This window comes from Aptenodytes forsteri, unplaced genomic scaffold (assembly GCF_000699145.1).
Source record: "Aptenodytes forsteri isolate BGI_AS27 unplaced genomic scaffold, ASM69914v1 Scaffold396, whole genome shotgun sequence".
Classification (NCBI taxonomy): Eukaryota; Metazoa; Chordata; class Aves; order Sphenisciformes; family Spheniscidae; genus Aptenodytes; species Aptenodytes forsteri.
The window spans coordinates 1,454,279-1,473,364 of NW_008794215.1; the positions used below are offsets into that span (position 1 = coordinate 1,454,279).

Consider the following 19,086-nt stretch of genomic DNA (forward strand, 5'->3'; position numbering starts at 1 on the left):
GTTCCTTTAAAAAAAAAAATCTGTTTACCAGGAAAATCTGAACATTATGCATTATAATTGAAGGAAAAATGTTTCCTTCAAACTCTCACAGCAAAGAACAGGCCTAAATTACCTATATCCTTCTTATTTAAATTTTCCATTAACAGTAGTGGAAATTCTTGGCAGAATTCAAACAGAGAATATTCAAAGGAGATTTTCCTTTCCACCACAAGAATAAGATCTGAGCAAGATTTCAGCGGTGGGGGGTTTCTGTTAGGACATTTGAAAAGTCTGTCCACGTTGTATGTGTACTCCATGTGAAGACATTGAATTAAAATTACCATTTAATCATGCACCAAGTTATATTTTCTGATAGTATTCATAATCAGAGACCTAATAAATTCACAGGACTCCAAGCAACAGCTAACTCTGCTTCTGGTCAGAGAAAATATAAACATGATAGTGCTTAAAAACAAACAAACCAAGAGAAATCAGTCAGCTGCCAGACAGCATCATAATTTTCCCTGATAGTATGTCAACAGAAGTTAAAAATTATAATCAATCTACATTCATTTCAGTAACAAAACCTTTTTTAAAATGGAAAAATAGAACAATAGCAAGAAACAAGGTGAATACTCCCTGCCAAGATTTCAACGCTGAGAAAATAGCCATCCTTGAAAAGCTTCTGATGGCGTTTGATTTCCCAACCACACTAACGTACCTTGATAACAGCACCTTTCTATCATGCCTGACAACACAGGAACATATTCATGGAAAGCAATGATGAAATTTTTAAGCTAGCATGTTGGGTGAAATGTGGGTCCCAATTAAGTCAGTGTCAAATACCCATCAATTTGTAAATACCCAGGATTTTCTGCATGTGGTGCAAAAAGACCTCAGTCTCTTGACGACCGCATCATCTCTAGCATAGTTTTCAGAAACAGCATTAAATGGTCCCCAAATTCCACGGTTTACTGAACAAAAGTCTTTTTTTTATCATTACTAGCTTGGTCCCGATCCTAGTGCCTTTGATGTAATCTATACAAGAGCAGTTAACTTCTACGGAAATAATTTTGTGTCTATCGCCTCGTTGAGAAACTACTTTTCAAATGTTGTAATTATAAACCACAAGATAAAAATACCACCAAAATTCTGAGCTCAACTGAAATACATACCAATAAAAGTATTATCATTATTATATTATAAATAATATAATTATTGCTGAGTAGTATTTGTGCTACTATTTCTCTGCATTGTGATTTGTCATATATGTTAAGTAAGAAGACCTAAAAGTGAAACACATTGGTGAAACTGGAAGATACAAGATTTCAGCTCATACTTGCTGGTTTATAATCTCCTTACACTAAGGATATAATCAGAATGCTTTGCAATCAATGGAAAGACAACTCAAATTTTCAGACTCGGGTCAGACTAAAAGTTTCGCTTCACTTCCTAGGCACTAAGATAAAAACACTAGTTATCTATAAAAATATAATAGTCACTATAAAAAGTCATCACCCAACTGATTGAAAAAACACAAACTCTACATATAATGAAAATGAACAATTACTTTGGGCATTCATCACTTCCATGTGTTGCTCTTCCTTCATCTAATAGATTTTTAAGTCAGAATATACCAATACAATCATTTATTTTGATCGTCTATGAAATGCATTAATTTCCTCATCAAGCCTATGACTTCTGGTGAACTACATCATATTTGGAGAAAAAATAAACTGTTGTAGCTTTTCATTATGGAATTTTATCACCAAAGGAATCTACCACTGAAACCTTTAATTTTAATGGAATTTTAAATGAGTAAATTACACTTTATTTCTTATTAAATTGGTTTCACCAGTTTTCCGTTTGTTGTCAGCCAAAAGCTAGGAGCTTTAATGCTGAACCCAAAAAAGTATGTAGCTCACAAATGTTCCCATCTGAACTGAGTGGAGTTCACAGTTCTCTAAAAGCATTGCATGAATTAACAGTGATGAAGTTCTTATCACTAAATCTACAACTAGTAACGGGGACATTTATTCTATTAATAATACCAGAATCTGCTTGCGCTATGGGCATACCGTGCCTGGAATCATTTAAGTATGAATGTGGTAAACAAAGATCAATATCATCTATGTCTAACAGGAGGACAAAAACCTGCAGAAGCTGTATGGAACTCACTGTAGATACAATGCTAAATACAACCTACGCTAATGTAAGTGCTACTTTGTACAAACGCAACATGTATCTCGATGCTTCCAGCAAACATTTCTGCTCTAATAGGAGGTTTGAATAAGGAATCAGTGACCTAGAGCATTGAGTGTCATGTAAAGGAAAGTTTTATTCAGATGTGGAAAAGTCATCCTTTGCCATTTGTTCTTTTTTATAAAGAATTAACATTCTCACCGTGAGACCAATTTGCTCAACAAGTTATTACACTAACCTTCTTAGTAGTTTTCTTTAGCTGCTTTCAAAGTAGTCTCGGAAATTCAGATACATTTTTCAAACACACTTGAAAATTCAACCAAAATGACGTTGTCTGTTTTCCAACAATCAAAAAGAGCCTCAAATTTTCCACTGAATAACGTTTTTATCCCCTGCTCCCCACCCCCAATTGTACTTCGGAAGGCAACTGTAATTCAGATTCATAGCATTTATGTACTTCAAACCCATGACTATTTACTATCAGAGACAAGTTCAAACACTGGAGTTCTCATCGGAGGGGAACTCCAAAGGTCAAACTGTATGTTCAAACAACTACATTTTTCCTCTGTGGTTCCAGCCTTCTAAAATCTGAGAGTTTTGCTGTTAAAACACCCTCCCATAAACCTGAAGAAGGATAAGTGACCTACCTTAGAAAGTCCGCCTACTTCCAAATAGAAGCAGATAATGAAAACATTCCAGGTGACCCACAGGGCAGTCCACACCGTGTACTAAACACAAAGCCGGATGAAAGCAAAAAGACAGAAAAATGAAATGTGAAGATGAAAGAGGTCTTTAAACTGAGCAGATCAATAATAAAAAACCTGATATCAACAAGCATTGTTCTTCTGGGAACAGACAAGCGCAGAGAGTTCAGAAAAGGAGTTCTCCCTGTAGAATTCCTCTAAGAACCATAGGAAATTACAAATCCAATATTCATTGCTGCTCTAAATACATACCAATAAAACAGATTTATTCTTTACAGTTGTACACTATCCTACTGATACCAATTAAGTCCAAAATGCTGACTTAAACACTGTTTTTGGGGCAACTGTGAGTCATTCATAAATCATGATTTAGCTCTGTTAATGGAGATTCCAGAATCGCAGTAATTTAAATAAGTAAATATTATTAAAATAATATTTAAATATTATGAAGAAAGACACAAAAAACCCCACCATCAAATAAAACAGAAGATCTATTGGATCTATTGGAAAATTTGGATATTTTTCAAAAACAAACAGGTAAAGGCTAAATCTGATCTCTTAAGAGTCTTTCAGTAAAAGGTATTTTGATTACATTAAAAATAGCTCACTACTTCTCCAGCCCTTGTGGCCATGAACCCGATCCTACAATGCACCCTGAATAGGTGAACATATCCATATCTCTTCTGGGTTCTCCAGTGTCCTACCCCTAGTGCAAGACTGAACTCATACTCCACCCACAGCATGAATGGGAGATTAATTTGTCTACCTTAAATCACCTTTTGCATTTTAATTGTCAGCATAATTGACTGGCACTATTTCCTTACAGATGCAGTGTTTACCTATATATAACTGCAAACTACGCCCAATTAACTCTCCAAGCAGTACACCTCAGAAGCATTTCTGTCTGACGGGCTACGTGCACACTCAGCCACGCTGGAGCTACACCCATCTGAAAAATGCAATGAGCGGCAGCACCTCAGAAGCGTTTCTGTCTGACGGGCGACTGCCACTTTCCATTTGTGTGCTTATAACCTTCACAGTGGAGAACTGCTGCTAAGTGCCTTTGCAAGTCTAATTAGCTGTGACCAGGTGAGGCTAACATGCTATTGTTTTGCTTCAATATACTCAGTAAAGCTCAACACCCTAGTCTACAATACGCTGGATCCCATTTCCATTGCACAGGTGCCACCAGCTTGGCTTTCTTGGGCAGTCTGGGGTTACTTCCCCTCCCTGTGATGTGTAACGAAAGGTTCAGGTGAAGGGGGTTGAATTTTTCCCCACTTTGATTACCCCCACATGCATACAGTCATTTCTGTACACCAAACAGGTTAACTGCTTTAATTTAATTTCTTACGAGGTATTTAGGCAGTTTGGAGATGGCTATGGCATAAGAAGTAGGTCATTGATATACAAAATGATAGTTACACACCTGGGCCGTTTCCTCTGGCTTACAGAGAAGGGCAGTGTGGCAACTGAAGGCTGGGTTATTATGAAACAGTCAAAGCTGCTGTGGTCTGTAAGCAGTATAAGGTCTGTACTACTAATAAGATTAACTTAAAAGAGGATATCAGATTTTACCACATTTGCTGACTCTGTAGTAACTCATCATAAGCTCCTGATTTTCCAGCGTATGTCCTCAGAACATTAGGTGCAGAGTGTTCAAAATTAATGAACACTTAATACAAGCCCAGCTGCTCATAAAAAGCAGATTTCAGAATATTCAGGAGAATTCCCCTTCTTAAGAAAGAAGTTTTTATCTGTCCATGAATGAAATCTGTCATCACAACAACGGGAAACCTACTTGATCTGCCAGGCCAAGCCAAATGTGCTAATGGCCTCATTCTGTCCCATGGGCACCAATGACAACTCTGAACCATGCAGGCAAAAACTGCCTGAACATGCTTTCCCAGGCCAAGCTAGGCTGTTTTACACAGTCAGGACCTGTGCAGTCCCTTATCTGCTGTGATGATTACTGAAAGGGAAGTGCAGGTGCAAAGCAGGGGTGCACCTTGAAACCCAGCTGCCGTGTAAGGGAGAGCTCTTCCTCACTCTCACTGAACTGCAGGAATATAAACTTAGGCTATGTTTTCTTTAAGAACATAATAATTACATATTCAGTAATTGGTACTACCTAATTTTTAAAATATTATGTAATTATGTAATTATTATAATTACATACCAACATCAGTAATTGGTACTACCTAATTTTTAAAAGTAAGAAAGTTTTTCTCCGCATTTGAAAATACATTTTTTTGGCTATGCAAGTAGCAGATTTTTTCCTTGTATAGTGTCACTGGTACTTAAGGAAGAGTACATTACAAGAAAAGTTTTGAGACAGCAAAAGCAAGAAAGCAAAATTAGGAGATGTCAGGATTCTGGTTATATTTGCGATCTTTTCTCTTTTGTGGATGAGCAATACAATGCAAACATTAATTAAATCATCGTAGGTATCTGTTTTTTTTAAAAGACCCTACCTTACTCAATAGATTTTATGAACAGCTAACTCAATACTTCATTTCTCTTTGTCGCTCAGACCCTGCTCTGAAGACAGAATATTAATTTCCTCATGAGGTTTTCTAAGATGCTCATCACTGTAATGTGTGAGAGCTGCACAAACATTAACTAATTTATTTTATGTTGATACAGCTCTCAGAATGCAAATGATGTTCTGATACATGCAGAGATTACATTCAGAAGTATTCATACGTTATAGGCATCCGACTTGAGATGCTTAAAACTTCATTTTTCAGAACACTTGGGGTTGTACAGCACTCTGCAAGCTCAGTGTTCAGCTCCCTGTGGCTGAGCATTCAGCGGTTGTGCAAATCAGACCAGAAGGTCTCAAGACAAGAACCCAGAACACAAGGGGAAAACATAGCACGTGAGAAGTTTGGTTTAAGTTACTCGCTTTGTGTCAAAAAAAGTTTCAGTAGTTGAGAGCAGAGATAGCACTCAGAGCAGCCTTCGACAAAAGCAATCCTTTTTTTCTTGCTGTCACATGCCTCATTCTTCCCATGTCTTCTGTTTTCTGCAAATCAAGTTTCTATTCTATAGCTACTATCACCAGAAAACCCGCAAATGTCTGTCCTTTCTATTGCAACTGAGGTGCCCCTAGAAAAAAAAGTTGGTATGCATCCACTGAGTCCAAACCACAAATATATAAAAGGATCACATTAAGATTGCACAGGAGGGCTTTAATAGCAGCTTTTCTTAGTTTTTGAGTGTTTCTTTCTGAAAAATTTGTAATACTTTCTGAACATTATGTGTGTAAATTTATACGTATGTGCCTTCAAGGTTAAAAAAAAAAAAAAGTAACAATATTCCATTATGTGGCATCACACTAACACCTGCTTAGGCTGCTACGTGAGGCTTAACTTTTAGGTCCATTAGGAAGACCTCTCCTCTGAGCTAGCAGAGAAACGGCCTGCAGCCCCGGGCTGTTGTCCTTTGCGTGAAGGGACGACAGGCAGGGGAAGGTGTCATGCACGCTGGCAGACATTTGCTGTCAACGGAGGAGTGGTTAGGGTTTGAAGCATCAGGTTCACACTGAACCTCAAGGTTAATTTCCCTCCCAAGGAACCTCACCTAACCTGTTTCATGACCTGACCTGCCATTCAACCTCTCCTGCCCCATGTCCTGAATGCTACCCTTAATGTCCTGCTGTGTCTGCTCACTCTTACTCCGCCACACCCAGCGATTCCTGCCCCAGTTCTTTGGCCACCCACATTCAGTGCCCCCCGCCCTCCCAGATCAGCTGGTCTCATGCTCAGCATCACAACCCTCACCATATCTGGCATGAAAAGGAATTTTCCACATAGGTTGAATCAATAAGAGGAGTTGTTTTTTTTTATTTTACGGCCCATATGATGCACTACTTAAAAATCATTTTCGCCTGGCAGATTCCTTCTGCTGGAAGGACCGAGGACACTGGTGATAATCTTTGCAGATTTCTCCCCATGTATGCTTTCTTGCTTTTCGTCTTTTGCACTAAGGATTGTATACTATGTGGTGCGAAGAAGCATTTGGAGTCTTATATGTTACGTGGAGAGAGTACTCCCTAAACCTTACAGGTTAAATGTCTATTAAATTATTGTTCAACCCAGTAGGTTCCTTTCAGATCCCCTTTCTTAATGCCAGCCTCTCTAGAATAGTGATATTTTTATGCCCCTTTTGAGTCTACAGGTCATATTGAAACTGATGCAGAGATACCTTTCATATACCAGTGAAATACAACCACTTCTAGAGTTAAATCATTGGTATTAGATGGGCACAATGTCACAAAAAGAAAGGGTTAAGGAAAAGTATGAAGGATGGCTTCTTGAACTCAAAGGTGAGAGAGAAAAGGGAAATTTCTAAGTTTGGATATTACACGGATTGTGGGATAAGTTTAGCTTTAATTAATAAACTGTCTCAAGTGCATATTTAATCTGAAGTGCAGCACCTCCTCTGACAGTGTTATGGCATTAGGGGAAATGAATGTTGGCTCAGGCATACTTCAAGAGAAAGGCAGCAACTACTGAGTCATCAGATCGTCCCCTGTAATATCTGGCTGTGCCTCAGAAGCATCAGTACTTACAGAGCCCTACTTAGTCATATTTGTGAAAGATGACAAGGAAAATGGCATAAATCAACATGATGGAACAGTAACAACTCAGGACTTACCAGGAAGGATATTCAAGGAGTAATTTTGGATGCCTAAATATTTCACACGTGTTTTGAGTGTCTGTATAACATTTGCTTGAATACTGTGTAAAGTATCCTGTATAGCCTTTCTTCTGCCCTTTTTTTTTTTTTTTTGAGAAACTGCCTCCTAGCTATTCAGGTGTACACATTGCCTATATATCATATTATTTAATGGAATAAATTAAGGCAAGCAAAGCAGAGATTGTCACCTTATATTCCGCCTATTTAAGTGTATTATTTTCATCTCTCACTGTTCATTAATACATTTATGTTCAGCTTTGGGCCAGGTTTGTGCAATCTTAGCTATATGACTCATCGTTCAGAAGGCTTTTGTAGTCCCATATCAGAAGTAGGAGAGGGGAAAAAAAAACAACTTTAACAAGTACCCTGTCATAATTTTTAATCAATTTTAACAGCCTGAAAATCTTGCTGGTGATAGCAAGTTCTATCAAGAAACGAAAAGCATGCACAGGGAAATGGATCACAGCAGAGCTCTGGAGCTGCGTGACAGGTGTGTTACAGTGTAGTTAGAACTGAAATTTAGCTGTTTTTTCTTCTTTGCAAATGTTTGAGTAAGTTTCAAATGAGCTAATATGGGAAAATTAGGAATCAGCTCTGCACTTTTATGTCCCCTGGGAACTTTGCACTGATTTAATTCAGCCACAAAGTATTCAAGTACTGAAAATAGCACATCCACTTAGTGACAGGACAAATTGTTCACAAAAATTGATCTAAATTAGAAATTAATACAAAAACTATTAGAAATAATTATTGGATTTAAACTAATTAGGACACTTGGAGTTAATGCAGTTGCTCCCTCTCTCTGTCTGTGTTTCCTAAGCTCTGAGGACTCAGAATTTTACCTATGAGCAAGTGAAATTCCAGATTTATTTCAGAATCATCATCCTTATAGTCCTATCTCTGAAGGGTAGCCAGCTGCTTCTGTGTTTATCCAGCTTCTATCGCAGCCCTCACTGAGCTACATGGGTCTAGGTACCTGCACCAAAAGCCTGCTCAGTTGTGTCTGCAGAACTACAGTCTCGTATTTGACTGCAGTATAGATGTGCTTCCAGTTATGGCCCTACATGTAACACATTTATTGACTTGCTTTCCCATTCCTGCTGAATGTTGGATGTTGAGGGGAGAGACATGATATATGCAGCATAGGATGGCAAAGTGAAAGCTTTTGTATAACTTCTCTTCTCAGGGAAACCTCCAGGCACAGCCCTGATCGCACAGAAGATACATTAAAAACCTTCTCTTGAGGTCAAACCAAGGACCCTAGAGCTGGTCAGCTTAAGTCAAGATCCCTACGAGAGTATGATATAATATCATGGGGACAATTTGTGTGCACATGTGCCAGATCAATTTTGTGTAAACAGTTTACAGAAGTAAACTGTTGTATCTGACCTGATTCTCTCTTTACTTCAATTTTTTGTATCCCGACGGGATCATATGCACCAGCAAAGCTGATTTCCATGGAAGTCTTAAGGAAAAGACAATGGATACTAAGCATACTTTTCCTGAAGTATTTGGTTACTTTTCCAGTTAAACTGGATTTAGCTTAATCTAAACCAGAAGCTTCAGCAATCAGAGTACATAAAAGCATGACTCAACACATTTTTTTATGCCAAAGCCACAGAACCAAATTCTCACTCTATGTGCGACACCAACCACTAACATACCCAGGGGCTTAGATGTGGCTGAGGGTGCAGATATGGACTTGGAAGCCCACAAAGCTTCTCAATGAATTTGGAGCCCAATTCACTACTCAGAGCTCGGGTAGGAATCTCTCTGCATATTGCGTTTAAGTAACACTGAAATTCAGACCCTATTGAAGATTTGTATTAAACAGACTTTATATTTGAAGCCAGCAGTAAAAGTTTACCACTATAACAGGTGGAACGTGATTTTATAGGGTTTCAGAAGCAGGGAGGCAGTCTATGTCCTTCCTTGGGAGAGGTGCCTTCAGATTCCCTTTTGCCTTAGTGAAGACAGCCTGGAGCTGGCACTGGTAGGGGTCTTTGCTGTCTGTACCACTGACTCCTCTAGGGCTTCTGAGGACAGCTGGCAAAGCCCAGCTGCGGCTGGGAGAGCCCTAGGAAGCACAGCTTCTGGGGAGCCTGTGTTATTGGAAGAATCTCAGACTATAGCCCAACGAGGACTTCAAGCTGGTGTAACCCCGCACTGCTGCAGAAAGACTCCATGCACTTTTCCCCTTCCTCTGGCTACTTGCTCCTGTTTCCCCTCTCGCACCTCCTCCCTTCTGCTGGAACAAGCCTCATAGTGAAACAGGTCAGAAAGCTGACTGCCACTTAAATTAACACTGGAAAAGAAAATGGTTGCTTTTCAGCTGGATCTGTTCTGCTTTGATAGTTTATCAAGTGGCTGAACTGATGCTTGTGCTGGTGCAAATGAAGGAACAGCACAGGGACTGAAGGTAGCAGCTGAGCAAAGGGAGGATTATTGCTTATGCTGGCTTGAGGTATTCACTGAATTCAGCCTGAGGGTGAAGCTAGACAAGAGGCTGAACTGACAAGTTTGTAGCTCACAACAAGGGAAGTCTTGCATCTCCTCCTTTCCCCTCCGCCTCCACACTGCTGTTCACGACTGCAGTCCCAATCCTTGCCTTATGCTGGCCCTGGCACCCTTTGGGAACCTCACAGACTGGATTCAGCTCACCAATCTAGCAAAAAACTCCCCACTTTTTGCTAGGCTGGTTTTCTGACAGTTTAGGAGTGGAACTGGCTTACTGAAGGGTCTTTTTAACTGCTGCCAGTATTGGTGGAGAGGGTTTGGAGAAGTATTCAGCCAGGGAGAAGAACAGTGGGAATAGGGAGGCATGCAAGCCACCCCCGTCTGCTGGTGTTGAGCTGAGAGGATGGTTCCAGACAACTTGTGTACTTTCACTCTTCAGACTTCAGGATTTGGCTCAAACTACTCCTACTTCACTGGGAAACTAATGTTAGTAGGGATAGAAGCTACTCTAAAGTCTTGATCTTCCCAAGTAGCGAGTGTTTGCACCTACTATAGCTTGAGCTCTTAAATATATGCTTAAAGTTAAATCAGAATGTGAGTTCAGTTAAATCTGAGGAGAAAGTATCTTGTTGGGGTGTTTCTTTCTTTAATTACGAGTTTTCTATCTCTACTTTAAAACAACTTTAATATAGTCTAAAATGTTCATTTACATTGGAAAAGATATAGAAACAGTGAACATCTGTTGTGTTTCATTTGAAAACAAAAGCAGAGCTTCCACCACTGAACAGCAGTGCTGAACCTGAGGGGCGAGAGATTTTGTGGTGTTGCACTTCAGACACAAATTTCCTATGTAATTTTACAGATGCTTACCCTCACTTGCTTCCAAAGTCTTATGTATAAAATGGAAAACATGAAGCAGAAAGGTGTCATCAATATATGGACGTATATACACTGCTGCCCAGTTCTCCAACCACAGGTAATAGAGAGAAGTGCTATTATTTACATCAATCCATTTTCAATTACTTATGGTCTGCTTGTGAAGCTTAGCTAACGTGAGTATAAAGAGCCCTGGGCGCACTTTTTGTTCACTTTTTCTTTTAAGACATGACAAAGAATTACAGGATTCCAGGCTTGACTAGAAAAGATGAAGCTTTTAAAGTATTTGTTTAATGAGTTTTCCCCATCAGACATTTATTTCACTCTTTTGTGAGGGAAAAAAAAAAACTTTAGCCATTACTGACAACACAACTGAAATGTTCCAGATACAGACACTGCCATGTAAAGACATAATATTCATCCATTCAGGAGGGACTGTGGGGGAGGAAAAGGGATATTTTTTGTTGGCAGTTTCCTTCACAGCTTTGAAAGTTTTTTTATTCCTGGCTATGTTGAGAACATGGGGAAAAAAAATCTCTGAAGCTTCAAGTTACAAGCATCAGAGACAATTTACAACAATTTAGGGTCAAGGCCATAAATACAGGTCTTGGCAAAGTTAGGTGTAAGTGAGAAGGAGATTTCTTTGGAACCCATGGGTCACAGGACCAAAGGAATTTCTACAGTCTTTGCTTCTCCCTATTTAAGAGGAAGATGTAGCTAAGTATAACCTAACCATTACAAATATTTTTTTTTAAATGGACATTGATTCTGCTTATCTATTGCAAAGAGAATGACAATTTGCACTTCATTTCTTCATTTATGCATAGTCTAATTGTAGATGTTCCCATGACCCATCGAGGTATTTCATTCTTTAAAGAATCTTACTAAGAACTTGTATGACAGTCATACTTTCGGTAGCACTTTATCTAGGTTACCCATTCTCGATAGCTTCCAAAATCTCAGAAATGCCACTCAGTAGTCCTACATTTGCAAAAAGACATGGAGACCTCTAAAATGTCTACAGAAATACCATCTGGTGTTTTCAGACCAAGAAAATTCTGCTTTGTAATGTGACAGGTTTTAAAACGAATTGCAAAAAATAATAGATAAATGAGACTTACCACAACTATATATCGAGGCCTAAACTGGATGGTTCCAAACAAACCCAAAATGACAACTATTATTTGTAGGAAATTGCCAAGGATAGGAGCCCATTGGAAACCAAGGAAGTCAAAGATCTGTCTCTCTAATGCTGCCAGCTGTAAGAAAACACATAAACAGAACATCCACTTTTTAATTATGGGTGAGACAGAAGACTTGACATTTTGTTACTTGCACCAGGCTTCACCAGGCAGAAGTACGGCAAAATTCTGAAACTGTGGTTCCTGGGTGTAGCCTTTGTCAGTGTTTCAGTACAACGGTATCTGAAAATAGCTACTAGTCAGCATACAGTTCTAACGAAAAAACACTTGGAAAAACTTTAAGAAAATACTTGTAAACCCCTCATATAATATAAAACTACCTCTACAAACTAAACACAGACAAGTTTTATTCTATTCTTGAATGCTGGAAACTCTAAGGCTTCACAATATTTATTTAAATACAAAATTTGTCTTAAACAGAGGCTCACCTAGATTGAGCAAAGCCATGCGAACCTTGCTGTTTTTACTGAAGTATCATCATGTTCCCTCCCTTCCCCAGGTCTTTGTTTTCTTAGATTTAGTCTCAACTAGACTTGACTGCAAGTTCCTCAATCTATTCCTAAAGGAGAGAGATTTTGGCCAAAAAGCACAGAGCAGGCTCAGAGGAGTCCCAGGTGTGGCTATTGGGTACGTTCCCGGGAGTTCCCTAATGCAGAAATTAAGGAAGACTGCTGGGACCTCCTCGCTGCCTGAGGCATGGAGGTAGATTCAGGGAGTGAAAGGCTGTAGAAGATGTTGGAATACCTTGGAGTAAGCTGCTTCAAAACCAACAGCCAAATAAGCTATCTGCGCTCTGCCAAAAGCTGCTAGGTTACTTTGGGCAAGCGCAAATCAGAAAGACACGGTGGCAGCCTAATGGCTCTCTTTGCAATGTCCTCATGGCATTTCGGGGGTGGATTTAGTTGGATGTGGAAATGGAGGAAGCTAAGAAGCATCAACATTCATCCCTGCATCAGCATGTTGTTCTTAGGTAATTCTGCATTTCTGAATGTTAAGCAAAAAAGGAAAAAAAAAAAAGGCCAGATTAAAATTCTTCTGCAAACACATTTGCTGCTCTTTTTTGACAATCCAGTCTATTGTTCTAAAGATACTAAAATCAACTTTCTCAGCAGCACACCTGTTGAAGTTTAAACTTGGTTCAATATTTTTCCAGCCGTAGCAAGATATTATTGAGCAGCCAAACAGAATCTTACTGAGAAACAACTAAGTCTCTGTGCTTGCTAGAATTTATTACACGTCTACTTGATTTTACTACATTGTTACAAACCCTAAAATTTACTGAAATATGCACTTAAAATATTTATGACTGAGACAGATGGAGTAAGCATGGCCCTATGAATACCAACCAAAGTATTATCATATGTGAGCATTTCACATAAAACATTTCATTTTACACATAATGGCCAGATTCAATCCTCACCTACAAGACAGGGCTAGGTGTCACTGAGAGCAGAATCCATCTTTTCTGTAAAAAAATCATGCCTTACACCAGTCATGAAAACCGCATTCTCTATGTTGAGGTTAATAAATATGATAAATCTAAACAATTAAATGAACAAAGGTTGAATCATCAACTTGGTGCAGCTCCTCTGCAATTAGTGAAGTTACATTGACTTTTACCAGCTAAACATCTGGCCCAGTATATATAAATGAAAAATTATCACACAGCATACAATGTTAAAATATTATCCTTTTGGACATGTAAGATATTCCTATCTTAACAGAAATTATCTTATCCTTTTCATGCTGTAGGTAAGGGAGAATCTCAGAGGGAACACCACTCCCATGTGAGTGAAGCTGTTGGCTCATGTAGCATTAGCTATCTACCTTGCTTTTGTCACACTCTGCCCTCTCTTCTTTTAACTCATCGTCCATCTGGAACAATAATTTATTTTCTTCCCTAGATAAGGAAAAGAACTACAGAAGTTAATGACCAAATCCAGAAAATGACATACTTAAATGGACCTCAGATGGAATTTCAGTGTCTAACGGTGTGGTTGTCACCTTCCTGGAAGTATGTGGGCATCCTAACTGGTACACAACAACAGTGACCCTGATGTCATTTTCATAATGTCTTCACCTTGTAGTAGACTCATGAGAACCACAATAATGGCCTAGCTGGGACTTCACTAGGGACATCTCAGAATCACTTGCTTTTTCTACCACTCTCTAATGCACTCCCTCAGGCAATTCAGGTGACCTCACATTTGGGAATACCCCTGCCTGTAGCTCCCCTAAACCACAGGATACATCACACAGTACAGTACAAGGGTGCCCCAAATCCCATGTGTGAGATGGTAGGGAGTTTCAAAAACTCTTTGGCCCAGGCAGAACTCACAGTTTATGGTATTAGCAACAACGTACCAAGAGTCCTGTCCTGTATCACATAGGAAGACATTTATGAGATCCATGACCAGAGCCAGAGCCTGTTTCATTCCCACCACTACAAGTGGAGGTCTTCCAGGGTCAGCAGGGCACCTAAATAATTCACAGACCATCATTTTTCAGAGACAACGGGTCTTCTTCCTGGAGCCCCAACATTACCAAGTGAGCAGAGGATGGAGCTGCCGAATCAGACTAGAATCTGCTTATCCACCTTATCCACCTCTGCCCTGACATTCATTGAAACTCTCATGTAGCCTAGGTCTTCACCTGCACCAATAAATTGAGTGTGTCCTATAACGCTCCCAGCAGTGAAGGCAGCTGGCTTAGGATTGCCTCCAGTAAAGTGTCCTTGGCTCTGAAACAGGGCAGCTGTGTGCAAACCACTATTCAAAATGGTCCCTGGGCGTGGGTGAACTGTCTGGGTAGACCGCTGGTCACAATAAGCCTGGTTAACATGATGGAGGACTCTAACAGCTCACTAGCACCCACAATGGTATGCCACTGCCTGGCTTCTTCCCCAGGCACATGTGAATTTGCTGGTCTAGAGAGCATAGGGCTTAGCCAGAGTGGGTATTGAGGAAATTCATCTCACACAGATGGTTCGCTGCAAGAGATGGCTGCCCTTAGACATTTTATGTAGTGTTGAAACAGCTAGAGCTGTCTGAAAGACAAGAGCCTGCAGCACAGATATGAATGAAGCTGTTCAGTAGGTGTCCCTTCTTAAACTGGTCCTTAGGAGCAATTTTCAAAGCCATGTAGATCAGCACCTTAAATGCCTGAAAGACATAGTACCGCAACGTCAATGAACACAGCCACTGCACTTTGCCAACAGACTCATGTTGACAGGCTTGTCAACATGCCTACCGAGCCCTGTTCGGTATGCTCAGCATGCTCAGCTCATGCCTAAACTGGATCAGATGCAAAGTTTGCCTTCATGTGTACCTCCTTGATATCTGCCAGGCAAGCTCTGAGCACATCTAGCAGGACTGGGCTCCCACAAAACAGCACAGTGGCCACAAGTATCTTCCCAAAGATGATTGTACAAATGTGTATATGCACCATAGATAGACATACACATATAAAAAATAATTAGTCTTTTTATGGATTACTGTGGTAAAGGCACCCACCACAAACACAGAGCAATAAGGTTTCATTTCCTCTCCTGCTGTCTACTGAGGTATTCATTCCTCTCCTCCCACCTCCTATCCATTAGGATACCAAGGAGGAGAGCTTCTCCTTGAAGTTATGTCACCGGCCAAAAAATAAAAATTTGTATTTAGTGAGTCAAAAAGAGAGCACAAGCAGAAACATGACTCTACAGCCTACTGCTTATGGCACTTATCCAAGATTGGGAGAATTGCTTGTATTTCTTGCCTGCAGGGCTCGCTCTTTATTTTTATACACAGTGACAGCATGTAAACCACCAAAGGAGCCCTGGGAGCAGGACGCCAAACATACAGCACCATTCCTTCCCCACTAACAAGTGCTTTCACCATCGGGCTATGCAGTGAGACTTTCCTGTGCAGCTAAGTCTCATTTATTTTGCTCTTGTCGCCAACACAGAGTAATTTGTCTCATCCCTAAAGCCCACAGAATACATTAGTGGGGGAAAAAAATCTAAAGAAAAGAAAGAGGTAGGAGGCATGTCTATCCTGCTCAAATTGCTACTCTCTTCTAAATTATAACCTTCTTGCAGACAGCGCAGATAGAAGTTAAAAAACTAATAATTCATGATAATGGCAGAGGAAACATATTAAGTCCTGTTTTCTTTGTACCGTGAGCAATATGCACTGAATAAAGAAAGCATGTAAGTGCTGCTGTTCTTATGTCTAGTATTTCACTCAACAGAGTCCCCAAGCAGAGGTGAAGGCCACAGACTTTTTAGCTCTGTGCAAATGAATAAAAGCAATCTCTAACCGAGTCTGTGATTCAGGTAATTCACTGCACAGAAATCATCAGAATAAAGGGAGGGAAACAGGTAGCTGTGCACAATTACAGGCTGGTTTTTTAAAGATACGAAGAGCCAGTACTATCTGTGTTTGCCCAGATCCAAAATCTCTGTCACCACAGCTGGCCACCAGACTAACCTATGCCACGTGGTGCAGTCAGAAAGGAGCAGATAGTGACAGATAGTTTCACTTGGAGTTATGTGCATGTGAGTACTTTGAAATGTTTCACCAAAAACATTTTGATGATAAAGAGGCTGTTTTTCTCAATGAGAAATTTTCCTAAGAGAATTTCTGCTTTCATCACCATTTTCAGATTCTTCTGAAAACAGCCAAAAAAGCTGAACCCTGAAGGCAAGGCAGAGGTTCCCAAAATTAGCTGGCTCGACTTCTTCCATTGCTAGAAGACAGATATCAATGTAGTAGGGCAGACGAGCTCGAGGCTGGAGAAATGGGGTATGCTCGATGTGACTGAGGTCCTCTGAGGATTTACTGTCATATCACTTTTCCCAAGCACATGTTGGGAGAGGCTGGCACCTCCACCACTCATGATAGCTAAGACAACAAAGTTTGGGAGTGTCCATCATAAATTGTTGTTTGATACTGTTTTTTAATGATTAACTTAAAAGTGGAATGAAAACCCAAACCTTTCTTGCAACTAAAAGAGAAGGGTTTCGGTTTTGGCAAATTAAATACTGTGGGTCTGTTTTTGTGAAACCTATGCCCAGTTGTGTGAAAAATTTTCATAAGAACTTATAAAAATCTATCAAAGTTGATAGTAAATAACATTTTCTTACCATAACAACACTTGGAAAAGGAGACATAATATTTCTTATTACTGCTGCCAAGGGAGCGCTTTGTTATTTAGACATCATCAGCACCGACGATTTTGTAATGTCAAGTGCACAACTCAGGAGACTAGGACTAGCAGTAAAATGCTCTAGTGGGACTGTATCAGATCACTTAATGAAGATGTGCCGCATTTGTCTTGTTCTTTTACCTCTTTCTTTCACTAAGTCTATCAAACATTCCCCATGTGCCTCTTTCTGCAGAGTGCAAGGAGAAGGTACTAAGCTGCAAGACTGGGCTGCATTAAAGTCACACAGGCTCAACTTTCTCTTCTGGCCATGCCCAAGCCCTTTTGTGTTAAGAGGAGCAAAAAGTTGAGGTGAGCTAATCTGTTTGAATTTTGAGCTTCTCCACCTAGATGGATCAACCAGACGTGCAGCACATTTGGAACATCCTGAACAGAAGAAATAGGGCAGCTGTAGCTTTAACGCCCTATATGCTGCTTATGGTGAAGGAGTAACAAAATAAAAGGTGAGGCAGCAACCAGCAATGCTGCGTAGGATCTACAGAAAGAAATCACCGAGATGGTCCTAGCCAATAGAGAGATCAAAAAACATTTCTAAGAGCAGATTTCAACAAATGCTCCCTACGAAGTAAACCCCTCCTCTAAATGCTCAGGTCCTATTATACTTCAAAATACATATCAGAAGCTGCCTGAGTGATGAGACACCGCAGCAGAGTTACAAAGTCAACTTTTCAAAATGAGTGTAAAAACTCAATTTTCTCTTCTGTCAGAAACCTCATGGATAACAGTCAGTTTTATATTTTAATGGAAAAGCTTTATAAATGACATGCTAATTTGAGATGAATAAATAGATCTACATCCATAACAGAAGGAGTCACTGGATCAAGAAAAAGAGGTTTCATATGTAACACATCATTTTAGACAAGAAAAGACCTAAAAGTGGCTTGATATAAATATAAAAACATAAAATTGCTTGATATAAAAATAAAAGGTTAATGATAAATAGAAATATCTGCAAATTTGATACCCTATAAATTACTGAGTTTACAAAATCGGGAAAGTATAATCTACTCTGCATTTGATGTTAAAAAGCTGCTTCAATTTGTCATGTAAGACAATCCATAGAAATTATAATAACCAGAAAAGTATCCATTCTATATCTAACAAACTTGTATTCAAGAAATCTAACAGCAATCATAAAATTAAGTACTTAATAACTGCAGAGCTGTAAAACTATATAGTTTTGAAATCTTTTTTGAAATAAACACAATTTAAAAACTAGGAAAAAAAGATGCAAGTTATTATGACTTCCCAAACGGACACTTTTTCCCCAGCTTTCAAAAATGAAAATAGTATACAAAAAATGGTGAATCCAAAAGTTACAGTCCAGAGCATTCATATTCTAAGTTCAAGTCAGGAATTATCTGAAACATTTGAATTATGCATGTAAGACTCAAGAGTTGGCTGATGCTGCTAATAATTATCACAGGAGAAGTGCCAGGGCACAGCTCATCATCCATACTAACTAATGCTCCTAAGGATAAAGACGTTTTCTCCAAAACTCTCTGCTTCATCTTATGGCCATAAATTTAACCTGTGGCTTCAGAAAGAGCTTCCTGGACACGAGGAATCTCTGAGGACTGTTGCTCCTTTTACCGTTACCACTAGTTTCCACATCCAACATGCCGCACTGAATTACAGACAGTTCGGTCCAGTTTTGTAGATGCAACTGTTAAAAACGGAACTGGTTCCCAAGCCTCCTCCAGGAAACTCTACCTGAAGCTTAAGTGCCCTCTGTTCTGAAGCCCCAGGACACC

General features: G+C 39.6%; 1 protein-coding gene across 1 annotated transcript in view; it reads right to left on the reverse strand.

Annotated features, from left to right (window-relative positions):
- Window positions 1-12,175, reverse strand: part of NKAIN3 (Na+/K+ transporting ATPase interacting 3) — a 198,555-nt gene extending 186,380 nt beyond the window's left edge. Inside the window, exons 1-2 of the mRNA XM_009285433.2 lie at window positions 12,044-12,175; window positions 2,829-2,909 (exon numbers count right to left, since the gene is read on the reverse strand). The gene's annotated coding sequence lies outside the window, so the exon portion shown is untranslated. The remainder of the gene's footprint in view (window positions 1-2,828; window positions 2,910-12,043) is intronic.
- Between the last annotated feature and the right edge of the window lie 6,911 nt (window positions 12,176-19,086).